This window comes from Anomaloglossus baeobatrachus, chromosome 1 (assembly GCF_048569485.1).
Source record: "Anomaloglossus baeobatrachus isolate aAnoBae1 chromosome 1, aAnoBae1.hap1, whole genome shotgun sequence".
NCBI lineage: Eukaryota > Metazoa > Chordata > Amphibia > Anura > Aromobatidae > Anomaloglossus > Anomaloglossus baeobatrachus.
Genome location: NC_134353.1, coordinates 874,472,713 through 874,486,813, shown reverse-complemented (window position 1 = coordinate 874,486,813; position 14,101 = coordinate 874,472,713).

Here is a 14,101-nt window from a genome sequence, read left to right as displayed (position 1 = left end):
TGGAAAGCAAATTTGGCATAAATCGATTGCAGGCACCATGTCGCATTTGTAGAGCCACTAAGGTACCGAAACAGCAGACACCCCCACAAGAGACCCAATTTTGAAAAACTAGACCCTTCAAGGAGTTTATCTAGATGTTTTGTTTTGTTAATACTTTAAACCCCCAGGGGCTTCACAAAAGTTTATAACATTGAGCTGTGAAAATAAAAAAAATACATTTTTACCACAAAATTGTTACTTCAACTAGATAAGCTTTTTTTTTTTTTACAAGGGTAACAGGAAAAAATGCACCAAAAAATGTATTGTGGAATTTCTCCTGAGACGCTGAGCTGACAGACGCGCTGCGCATGCGGCCAGCATATTTGTAGAAGGAGGAGGAGGGATCCTGGGGATCGCTGCTGCATAAAGGTACAAACAGTCTGTGAGGCAGTTTTTATAACTGAGATTTGAGATCCTTCAGGACACACATTTTCTGCTTCACACAGTCATGGCCAAAAGTGTTCCTGAAATTGTTCCAGTTTTGTTTTGTTTGTCACGTGTATTTCCTTTGTGTGTATTTGAACAAACAGAAAAAAATGAAAAAATTGACATAATTTCACACAAACCCCACAAAATGGGCCGTGCAAAATTGGTGGCATCTTTCCAAAATTGTGGGTAAACAACTTTGCTTCAAGCATGTCATGGTTGTTTAAACTCACCTGTGACAAGTAACAGGTGTGGGCGATATGAAAAGCACACCTGAAACCAGATAAAAAGGGGAGAAGTTGACTCAATCTTTGCATTGTGTGTCTGTGTGTGACAAACTACCGTATTTTTCGGACTATAAGACGCACCGGACTATAAGACGCACCCTGGTTTTAGAGGAGGAAAATAGGAAAATAAAACTTTAAGCAAAAAAATGTGGTCATGACACACTGTTATGGGGCGAGGATCTGCTGCTGACACTGTTATGGGGGTAATGTCCCCAAATTTTCTACTAAGGTACCCCATCCTGGTAATGATCCTCCTGCCTTGTATATGATCCTGCTATAAACCCCCATCCTGCTCATATACCCCCATCCTGCTCATTTACCCCTATCCTGCTCATATACCAGCATCCTGCTCATATTCCCCCATCCTGTTCATATACCCCTATCCTATTGATATACCCCCCATCCATCCTGCTCATATTCCCCCATCCATCCTGCTCATATACTCCCATCCTGTTCATATACCCCATCCTGTTCATATACCCCCATCCTGTTCATATGCCCCCATCCATCCTGCTCATATACTCCCATCCTGCTATATGCCCCCATCGTGCTCATATACCATCCTGTTATATGGCCTGTATCCTATAGCACAGGAAAAAAAAATAAACGTTTATAGGGCATGTATAGGGCACTGGTCACACACATGTAGTGCACAGTACCCGGCTTACAGCCGATTAGTGAAGCCCCCACTATTAGATCAGGTGGGCTGCCCACCGGGAAAGACACCCTAGATTACAAAGCCAATATACATGGGATTGGCTGCATAAAAATATATATAATGTACAATAATATACAGTATACATGATTAATATATGAGGTATTGGTTGATATTTTGGCCAAAAAATCACAACCTTGCAACCCACGTCAAGAGTCCTCATTGTTTTGTGAGTCCCTTTGCTAAAATTAAAAACAAAAGCCACAGAATTGGGAATTAAAATTCCCCAAAATTTCATAAGTGCAATATAACAAAAAATGGGGGCAGCAGAATTTACCAGAAAATACTGCACTCAAGATGGGGGCAAAATACTGATGAGACCACCACTCACAACCTCCCGATTCATGGAGGGGGCGACTGCTCAGTATTAGATAAGGCTTGTATAGGGCGCTGGTCACACACATGAAGTACCCAGCGCCTGTATACAAATAAATATAACATGGAAAAACAATATATAATACATTTATGTGGCATTGGTTGATATTTTGGCCAAAATACACAAAGCTCGCAACCCACGTCAAGGGTCCTCATGTCTTGCGAGTCCCTACCCTAAAATTAACAGCAAAGCTACGGAAAAAAACTAAAATTCCCCAAAATGTCCTATTTAATATAGAAGAGCAACAGCATTAATCTGCCCAGATCACAGACTAATGCCCTGACATGGGACCGGAGAGGAGAATACTTTTGCTCTATATTATATTATTTGGAACTTATACATTTTTGGGGACTTTAGTTTATGTTTCTGGAGCTTTACTTTTAATTTCTCCCTCTTTAACTAAATCTTTTTTTCCCCTGAATGTTGGGATCTGTCTGGGGCCGTCGGCCCCAGGAACAGGTTCATAGCCTTAAGGTTGAAAGACACAAAAAGCTAATGTGTTGATCCAGAGGAAGGCAAAAACCCCATGAGGCAAAAGACAATTGCCCCATATTAGGGGAAAAATTCCTTCCCGACTCCACACACGCAATCAGACTAGTTCCCTGGATCAACGTCCCATAATCTAGTGCCAATAACCTGCAAATAGTCAAGAAAGGTGCACAGTCCTCCATGACCGTAACATAATGTGGCGGAGAGATCCATCATCTCATTGCTCACACTGTAATAATGGCCTTTACACAAAGGGAATTAGGAGCTTGATACTAGAGCGGTTGAATTAACCTTAATGGAAATAAGCTACTAAAGCTTTTTTCCTAAATGTTGGGATCTGTCTAAGGCCATCAGCTCATAAGGCTTCCTCAGACAGACTTGGCGCAAGCCACTCCATTTTGCATGTCCTTTAAGGACCCTGGCGTTCACCATTACACCCTCCTGAACAAGGGATAAAGACTCACCACAGGCCAAGGGTTGCAGCTACAGAGTAGCTGCTGGCCGGAGGAGCGAGTTTGGGGCTAGAGTGGTTCAAGCAACCCTGAATGAAAAAAACTATCTAATGCTACTCTCTCTTGATAGCACCTGTCTGAGGACGTTGGCTGAAAAAAGCTTCCTCAGACAGACATGGCACTAGCCTCTATATCTTTCAGGTTCCAAAGGAACCCTAGATTTCAATCTTACACCTCTGTACAGTGATAAAGACTTATCACAGAGCCAGGATTGCATCCACAGAGTAGCTGCTGGCCGGAGGAGCGAGCTTAAGGCTACAGTGGGTACACAACAGCTAATTCTCACTAAAATAAATTCTAACTAATGCTACTTTCCTAAATGAAGCTTTCAAAGGCAATTGGCTCAAAAAAGCTTCCAGCACAGACGTGGAGCAAAACACTCCAAAGGAACCCTGGCATAGACCTTTGAACCTCAATAGAGGGACAGTTTCATAGCCTTAAGGTTGAAAGACACAAGTTCAGCCTAAAAGCTAATGTGCTGATCCAGAGGAAGGCAAAAACCCCATGAGGCAAAAGACAATTGCCCCATATTAGGGGAAAAATTCCTTCCCGACTCCACATACGGCAATCAGACTAGTTCCCTGGATCAACGTCCCATAACAGCATCAACTGCCAATAACCTACAAATAGTCATGAAAGGTGCACAGGCCTCCATGACCGTAAGATAATGGGGTGGAGAGATCCATCATCTCACACTGTAAAAATGTCCTTTACACAAAAGGAATTAGGAGCTTAATACTAGAGCGGCTGAATAAACCCTAATGGAAATGAGCTACTAAAGCTTTTTTCCAAAATGTTAGAATCTGTCTAAGGCCATCAGCTCAAAAAGGCTTCCTCAGACAGACTTCACACAAGCCATTTCATTCTGTAGGTTCCATAGGAACCCTGACCGTCACCATTACACCCCTTAACAGGGATAAAGCCTTACCACAGGCCCAGGGTTGCATCTACAGAGTAGCTGCTGGCCGGAGGAGCAAGCTTGAGGCTAGTGAGGCCAAAACAACCCTAACTGAAATAAACCCCAACTATCAATACTAACACAAATCTGTGCAAATTAACAAACAACTTATAACATTAATTATAATTAGTTTCTTCTTTCGTGGTCTCTTGGACACAACCCTGACCAGAACTCGACATCTCCATATACGATACACTTTATGAGGCTGACGAATTTAGGTCAGGGGGACCAGCACCAGAAAAGTGTTGTAAAACTGTCTGAAATCCTGAAAACGTCCCGCACACCTTACATGTGATCACTTTTCACCTTTTTACACCGGCTCTTTCATCTTTTTAAAAAGTGAGCAGAGCTTAGTATAATATAGGGAGCAAAAGTGGGGTAAAATATCCCTGACAGATCTTACTCCAGGGGGCGCATCATGAAGGTCGGCGCAGAAAAGCCCCAGCCTTGATAAATTGCCCAGCAAAGGTTTACATGACATTAGCGGATAACGAGCAGTGATACGGTCACCAGGTTCTCACGATGCTCACGGTCCTGCATTGTGGGGCGTCCCTATCCTGGTTACTATCCAAAAAGGCAGTAAAGGCGCAGGGCTCCACAGTGTATAATCCAGGGACTCCATCCAGGGGCTCTACGGTGTATAATCCAGGGGCTCCACGGTGTATAATTTAGGGGCTCCACGGTGTATAATCCAAGGGCTCCATGGTTTCTTTTCCAAGGGCTCCACGGTTTCTTTTCCAAGGGCTCCTCTTTCTTCTTTCTTGCTTGTGTAGCTCGGGCCATCGTCCTGTTGCTTTATGAAGTAGAATGGCTGTTAGGCTCTCAGGAGCGGATTTTTAGACCCTTTGATCACTGTGACATCACAAAGTGATGACATAGGCAAGTGAGTGCCGCCCCTTTATATAGTCATCGGAGTGGTCGGCTATAATTTGCATATTCCATGATGTCATAAACCTATGATGTCACCACAGTGAGAACAGACATGAACGTTCCATTCTGATCCCGGACGTCATCATCATCTGAAAACAGCGGCGCACAGATGTCTCAGTTTTCACGTTTAGTTACAAAGCAGAGGACTTAGTTCTATAAAAGGCAAATGTGCGATCGATGGCCGCCCCCAATTCACAGCTCTGGAGCCGCAGATCGGCCACCGAGGATTCTGGGGAAACTGAGTGACAGATATTAAACTAAATAAAAATTCTGAATTTTTAGAAATCCAAGAGAGCCCTGGAGATGTGATGGCGAAAACTATGTATAATAAATATATAAGAGACCCCAATAAACCTTATTATAGGGATTGCAGGTGACAGGGTGCAGGGGCTCACAACAACCTTCCATTTGATGATTTTGGTTCTGCTCCAATTACTGCAGTACATCACTCCTCAGCCCATCCTGCAGTACATCACTCCTCAGCCCGTCCTGCAGTACATCACTCCTCAGCCCATCCTGCAGTACATCACTCCTCAGCCCATCCTGCAGTACATCACTCCTCAGCCCTATAATGCCTTACATCACTCCTCAGCCCATCCTGCAGTACATCACTCCTCAGCCCATGCTGCAGTACATCACTCCTCAGCCCATCCTGCAGTACATCACTCCTCAGCCCATCCTGCAGTACATCACTCCTCAGCCCTATAATGCCTTACATCACTCCTCAGCCCATCCTGCAGTACATCACTCCTCAGCCCATGCTGCAGTACATCACTCCTCAGCCCTATAATGCCTTACATCACTCCTCAGCCCATCCTGCAGTACATCACTCCTCAGCCCATGCTGCAGTACATCACTCCTCAGCCCATGCTGCAGTATATCACTCCTCAGCCCATCCTGCAGAACATCACTCCTCAGCCCCATCCTGCAGTACATCACTCCTCAGCCCATCCTGCAGAACATCAATCATCAGCCCCATCCTGCAGAACATCACTTCTCAGCCCATCCTGCAGTACATCACTCCTCAGTCCTCATGCAGAACATCACTTCTCAGCCCATCCTGCAGTACATCACTCCTCAGCCCACCCTGCAGAACATCACTTCTGCCCTGCTACCCCTACAACTGGCGAAGGGTACCCTTTTGATCTGGTCCATGGCATAGGGCACCCCTCTGCTACAGCTCTACTGCGTGTGGCATCAAGCCCCCTATGCTGGGGAACCTGACAATGGTCCCCTCTCCTTTTTGCTGCAGCACCTGGTAATGTGTCCTTGGCCCCTCTGCTGTGGTGCCTGGTCCTGTGCCTCTTGTCTCTCTACTGTGGTGCTTGGTCGTGTGCCTCTCGTCTCTCTTCTGCGGCGCCTGGTCGTGTGCCTCTTGTCTATCTGCTGCGGTGCCTGGTCGTGTGCATCTTGTCTCTCTGCTGCGGTGCCTGGTTGTGTGCCTCTTGTCTCTCTGCTGTGATGCCTGGTCGTGTGCCTCTTGTCTCTCTGCTGTGATGCCTGGTCGTGTGCATCTTGTCTCTCTGCTGCGGTGCCTGGTTGTGTGCCTCTTGTCTCTCTGCTGTGATGCCTGGTCGTGTGCCGCTTGTCTCTCTGCTGTGGCGCCTGGTCGTGTGCCTCTTGTCTCTCTGCTGCAGCACCTGGTCGTGTGCCTCTTGTCTCTCTGCTGCGGCGCCTGGTTGACAAAAAAAAAAAATATATATGTGTGTGTGTATGTATATACAGTATATACAGTGCCTACAAGTAGTATTCAACCCCCTGCAGATTTAGCAGGTTTACACATTCGGAATTAACTTGGCATTGTGACATTTGGACTGTAGATCAGCCTGGATGTGTGAAATGCACTGCAGCAAAAGAGAATGTTATTTCTTTTTTTATTTTTTTTTTAAATTGTGAAAAGTTCATTCAGAGGGTCATTTATTATTCAACCCCTCAAACCACCAGAATTCTGTTTGGTTCCCCTAAAGTATTAAGAAGTATTTCAGGCACAAAGAACAATGAGCTTCACATGTTTGGATTAATTATCTCTTTTTCCAGCCTTTTCTGACTAATTAAGACCCTCCCCAAACTTCTGAACAGCACTCATACTTGGTCAACATGGGAAAGACAAAGGAGCATTCCAAGGCCATCAGAGACAAGATCGTGGAGGGTCACAAGGCTGGCAAGGGGTGCAAAACCCTTTCCAAGGAGTTGGGCCTACCTGTCTCCACTGTTGGGAGCATCATCCGGAAGTGGAAGGCTTATGGAACTACTGTTAGCCTTCCACGGCCTGGACAGCCTTTGAAAGTTTCCACCCGTACCGAGGCCAGGCTTGTCCGAAGAGTCAAGGCTAACCCAAGGACAACAAGGAAGGAGCGTACTCCACCGCAATGGTCTCCATTCCAGACGAGCCCCTAAGGTACCTTTACTTTCAAAGCGTCATGTCAAGGCTCGTCTACAGTTTGCTCATGATCACTTTGAGGACTCTGAGACAGACTGGTTCAAGGTTCTCTGGTCTGATGAGACCAAGATCGAGATCTTTGGTGCCAACCACACACGTGACGTTTGGAGACTGGATGGCACTGCATACGACCCCAAGAATACCATCCCTACAGTCAAGCATGGTGGTGGCAGCATCATGCTGTGGGGCTGTTTCTCACCCAAGGAGCCTGGCCATCTGGTCCGCATCCATGGGAAGATGGATAGCACGGCCTACCTGGAGATTTTGGCCAAGAACCTCCGCTCCTCCATCAAGGATCTTAAGATGGGTCGTCATTTCATCTTCTAACAAGACAACGACCCAAAGCACACAGCCAAAATAACCAAGGCCTCGTTCAAGAGGGAAAAAATCAAGATGTTGCAGTGGCCTAGTCAGTCTCCTGACCTTAACTCAATTGAAAACTTGTGGAAGTTGCTCAAGATTAAAGTCCACATGAGACACCCAAAGAACCTAGATAACTTGGAGAAGATCTGCATGGAGGAGTGGGCCAAGATAACTCCAGAGACCTGTGCCGGCCTGATCAGGTCTTATAAAAGACGATTATTAGCTGTAATTCTAAACAAGGGTTATTCCACAAAATATTAAACCTAGGGGTTGAATAATAATTGACCCACACTTTTATGTTGAAAATTTATTAAAATTTAACTGAGCAACATAACTTGTTGGTTTGTAAGATTTATGCATCAGTTAATAAATCCTGCTCTTGTTTGAAGTTTGCAGGCTCTAACTTATTTGCATCTTATCAAACCTGCTAAATCTGCAGGGGGTTGAATACTACTTGTAGGCACTGTATATATATATATATATATACAGTGTAGATCAAAAGTTTGGACACACCTCATTCAATGAGTTTTCTTTATTTTCATGACTGAAAATTGTAGATTCACATTGAAGGCATCAAAACTGTGAATTAAAACATGTAGAATTAAATACTTAAAAAAGTGTGAAACAACAGAAAATATGTCTTATATTCTAGGCTCTTCAAAGTCGCCACCTTTTGCTTTGATTACTGCTTTGCACACTCTTGGCATTCTCTTGATGAGCTTCAAGAGGTAGTCACAGGAAATGGTTTTACAATAGTCTTGAAGGAGTTCCAGAGATGCTTAGCACTTGTTGGCCCTTTTGCCTTCACTCTGCGGTCCAGCTCACCCCAAACAGGGTCGGACTGGGGTGCCAGGGGCCTACCAGGGAAATTGCCTCTAGGGGCCCACACTATAGCTACCATAAACGTTTTTATTACTTGTACATTTTCGTCTTCTCTCAGTATAGCGTGCACCTTTTAGCAAACTCCACAGTGCGCATAGAGCCCTGTCCTGTGCCTGCGGATAGCACAGGGTTTCTTGTAGCCTCTTATTTATTGTAGTTAATAATGGAATCTGTTATTTACAGTCAGTCGCAGTTTTTCTTACACTCGGTCATTCCTTGTACTAGGAAAACCACCGAGTCCATCAGCCAAACAATAATCAAAGAGAAGCAGAACGTTATCCAGCATCTTCACATGGAAAAGATTACTAACATTAATCTCCCTCTGCCGCCATCTATCTGGGAAATCCCCTGTAAGGGTGCGTGCCCAGCCGTCCACGATCAGTGTTTGCAGCATGTTGGCTGTAGCATGGTTCAGCTGCATCCAAAACGCTGCGTTGTAAGTACAAGCAGTGGATGGATTTCTAGAAATCCCGTGACCAATGTGATTCTTTTTTCCGCAGCAAACACTGACCTGCGGATCTTCTTTCTAGACCGCAGCATGTCAATTGTTTGCTGCGTAATTGCATGCTCCTCCATATGGAGAACACAAGCGAGAGACCGCAGCGCACTGAAGCCTGATTGTGGGCACATACCCTAAGAGTCAGTATGTGATGGTGTGAAGCATTACCACCCAATACACTTGTCCATTTGGAGACTGTGGTGAATATTTGTCTTCACTATGGTTTCCAAACTAGTCTAAGGCTATGTGCGCACGTTGCGTAAATTCATGCAGTTACGCTGCGCTTTGTAGCGCAGCGTAACTGCATGCGTCCTGCGTCCCCTGCACAGTCTATGGAGATTGTGCAGGGGCCGTTCGCACGTGGCGTTTTAGAGCGCAGCGCTTCGGCTACTGCCGAAGCGCTGCGTAAAAAGAAGTGACATGTCACTTCTTTCCTGCGCTTTGCCGGCAGCTCCTGCTCTGTCTATGGGAGGAGCTGCAGGCAGAGCGCATGGAATCGGCGCTCACTACGGACATTTCTGCAGCGATTTAAAGCGCACATGTGCTCTTCAGATCGCTGCAGAAATTTCTGCAGTGAACTGTACGCAACGTGCACACATAGCCTTACGTGTTGGATAAACCCTTCTCTAGTCCTGTGTATTCTGACAATACTGCTCTATAGACAGATCAGGGTTTTTTTTTTTTTTTTTTTTACATATACAGTATTTATACTGAAGCTCCTCCTGTACTATCATCACATATAGAGGCCCCCTGAAAAGTAATTACATATAGCCTAAGATAATAACACTGACACTGGGGGTACAGGATAATGACACTGACATTGGGGGTACAGGATAATGACACTGACACTGGGGGTACAGGATAATGACACTGACACTGGAGGTACAGGATAATGACACTGACACTGGAGGTACAGGATAATGACACTGGAGGTACAGGATAATGACACTGACACTGGAGGTACAGGATAATGACACTGACACTGGGGGTACAGGATAATGACACTGACACTGGAGGTACAGGATAATGACACTGACACTGGGGGTACAGGATAATGACACTGACACTGGGGGTACAGGATAATGACACTGACACTGGGGGTACAGGATAATGACACTGACACTGGAGGTACAGGATAATGACACTGACACTGGAGGTACAGGATAATAACACTGACACTGGGGGTGCAGGATAATAACACTGACACTGGAGGTACAGGATAATGACACTGACACTGGGGGTACAGGATAATGACACTGACACTGGGGGTACAGGATAATGACACTGACACTGGAGGTACAGGATAATGACACTGACACTGGGGGTACAGGATAATGACACTGACACTGGGGGTGCAGGATAATAACACTAACACTGGGGGTACAGGATAATGACACTGACACAGGGGGTACATGATAATGACACTGACACTGGGGGTACAGGATAATGACACTGACACTGGGGGTACAGGATAATGACACTGACACTGGGGGTACAGGATAATGACACTGACACTGGGAGACCCAATGTCCCACTCACCCTGCACACACACCCCTCCCAATGTCCCACTCACCCTGCACACCCCCCTCCCCATGTCCCACTCACCCTGCACACATTCGCTCCCCATGTCCCACTCACCCTGCACAGCCCCCCTCCCCATGTCCCACTCACCCTGCATAGCACCCCCCTCCCCATGTCCCACTCACCCTGCACAGCCCCCCTCCCCTTGTCCCACTGACCCTACACACACCCCCTCCCCATGTCCCACTCATCCTGCACACACACCCTCCCCATGTCCCACTCACCCTGCACACACACCCTCCCCATGTCCCACTCATCCTGCACACCCCCCCCTCCCCATGTCCCACTCATCCTGCACACACCCCCTCCCCATGTCCCACTCATCCTGCAAACCCCCCCTCCCCATGTCCCACTCATCCTGCACACCCCCCTCTTCATGTCCCACTCATCCTGCACACCCCCCTCCCCATGTCCCACTCATCCTGCACACCCCCCCTCCCCATGTCCCACTCATCCTGCACACACACCCTCCCCATGTCCCACTCATCCTGCACAGCCCCCGCTCCCCATGTCCCACTCATCCTGCACAGCCCCCCCTCCCCATGTCCCACTCATCCTGCACAGCCCCCCCTCCCCACGTCCCACTCATCCTGCACAGCCCCCCCTCCCCATGTCCCACTCATCCTGCACCCCCCCCTCCCCATGTCCCACTCATCCTGCACACCCCCCTCCCCATGTCCCACTCATCCTGCACACCCCCCCTCCCCATGTCCCACTCATTCTGCACACACACCCTCCCCATGTCCCACTCATCCTGCACACCCCCCCTCCCAATCTCCCACTCATCCTGCACAGCCCCCCCTCCCCATGTCCCACTCATCCTGCACACCCCCCTCCCCATGTCCCACTCATCCTGCACACCCCCCCTCCCCATGTCCCACTCATCCTGCACCCCCCCCCTCCCCATGTCCCACTCATCTTGCATAGTCCCCCCTCCCCATGTCCCACTCATCCTGCACAGCCCCCCCTCCCCATGTCCCACTGATCCTGCACAGCCCCCCCTCCCCATGTCCCACTCATCCTGCACACCCCCTCTCCCCATGTCCCACTCATCCTGCACACACCCCCTCCCCATGTCCCACTCATCCTGCACACCCCCCCTCCCAATGTCCCACTCATCCTGCACACCCCCCCTCCCCATGTCCCACTCATTCTGCACACACACCCTCCCCATGTCCCACTCATCCTGCACACACCCCCTCCCCATGTCCCACTGATCCTGCAAACCCCCCCTCCCCATGTCCCACTCATCCTGCAAACCCCCCCTCCCCATGTCCCACTCATCCTGCACACACACCCTCCCCATGTCCCACTCATCCTGCACACACCCCCTCCCCATGTCCCACTCATCCTGCACACACACCCTCCCCATGTCCCACTCATCCTGCACACACCCCCTCCCCATGTCCCACTCATCCTGCACACCCCCCCTCCCCATGTCCCACTCATCCTGCACACACCCCCTCCCTATGCCCCACTCATCCTGCACACACCCCCTCCCCATGTCCCACTCATCCTGCACACACCCCTCCCCATGTCCCACTCATCCCCCCCTCACCGGACACTTCTTCCTCGGCACATCATCCCTGAACGGCAGCTCCTGCCCGGCTCCTCCCACACGGTCACATGGGCATGAGTCATCGCAGGTCCCGGTAATGCACCACTAGAATGCATCTTCTTCCTCTCGAATGGATCCTGCTCTGCCCCTGCCGCTCTGCAGCAAACCTCCGGGTGCCTCCCCCCCACCCCGCTGTCATCTGACTGCTGCCTGCAGCCTGCATACAATATTATCACCTGCGGTGGCGTCTGGCGAGCCGCGGCCGCAGGTCATAATACACCCGGCGGGGGGCCCTGCAGGCTGCTGGAGACAGCATAAATTACAGACAAGGGCGGGGCCTACGGGGGTTTTCCCGGTACCCCGCCACGCCAGACCGAGCCTGACCCCAAACCATCTCGATTGGGTTCAGGTCTGGTAACTGTGGAGGCCAGGTCATCTGGCGCAGCATCTCATCACTCTCCTTCTTAGTCAAATAGCCCTTACACAGCCTGGAGGTGTGTTTGGGGTCATTGTCCTGTTGAAAAATAAATGATGGTCCAACTAAACGCAAACTGGATGGAATAGCATGCCGCTGCAAGATGATGTGGTAGCCATGCTACGGAACGTATGCCTTCAATATTGAATAAATCCCCAACAGTGTCACCAGCAAAGCACTCCCACACCATCACACCTCCTCCTCCATGCTTCACGGTGGGAACTAGGCATGTAGAGTCCATCCGTTCACCTTTTTTACAAAGACACGGTGGTTGGATCCAAAGATCTCAAATTTGGACTCATCAGGCCAAAGCACAGATTTCCACTGGTTCAATGTCCATTCCGTGTGTTCTTTAGCCCAAATAAGTCTCTTCTGCTTGTTGCCTGTCCTTAGCAGTGGTTTCCTAGCAGCTATTTTATCATGAAGACCTGCTGCACAAAGTCTCCTCTTAATAGTTGCTTTAGAGATGAGAAGCTGTGTCCAAACGTTTGGTCTGTACTGTGTATATATATATATATATATATATATATATATATATATATATATATATATATATAATTTATACACACAATGGGAGAAAAATCACACATTGAGCGCTGTTAATGGAAAATAAGAGAACTGGTGTTGGTCATCTCATAATAGTAAGGGAAAATAAACACTACCAAAAAATGATGTAAGTATAAATAGTATAACTACAAAGTGTATTATATAAGAAACAGTTAACTTTGCCCATGATAAGACTAGTGATGTCAGTGGGGACACAAGAAGAGGGGGAAGGGGTGCACTGAGCAATTACCACTGTTTGATGTGGGATTTTCTCCCATTTATTGATTGCCTTATTTAATAAGATGTCAATAAAATTATAATTTTATTATACTGGTCCTGTTTTTTGTTTTTCCTGAACATTACTGATAGTCCTTACACTTGGGATCTTTAAGGGAAATCTCTTTTGGTTTTTCAGATATACACAAGGGACCGTTACACGATCTATATTGTCCATATAGAAATTTATTTTTGTAGGTTTTATACTATCTGCCAATATTAATACTGAGCGATCATCCCCTCTGTGTTTCATCCATCTTTAGATCACCTAGAGAAAGTATGGATGGGATCTTTGGGTCACCTTTATATTTGCTTTGCTGTTTGGGATCTTTTCTGGCTAATGACTGAGTGGTATTTTTTGCCAGTATATTTGCCCTTTAGTAGGATGGCGTTTGCACTAAAGAGTGCAACCTTAAATATGCAGGGAGGGTGGGACATTATATATGTGTTTTTTATCTATCGTTGACTGTATGTAAAACAGCATGTTAAAAACACACATCCGTGTGATGTCCGTGTACGGAAGTGAGCTGACTGCAATTATACTGTGATTTGATATTGCGATCGGATCACAGCTGCGGAGGACAGGGAGGGAGTGATCTCTCCAGCTCCTCTATTGTCAGCCTGTGCGTATATCGCACTGCATTTGGATGTTATCAGAGTGCAGTCCAATGTTTCACTCGCACCCATAGACTAGTACGGGAAAAAACTCGCAGATCTGAGCTGCAGCATTGTCTTAAATGGAGCCGAGT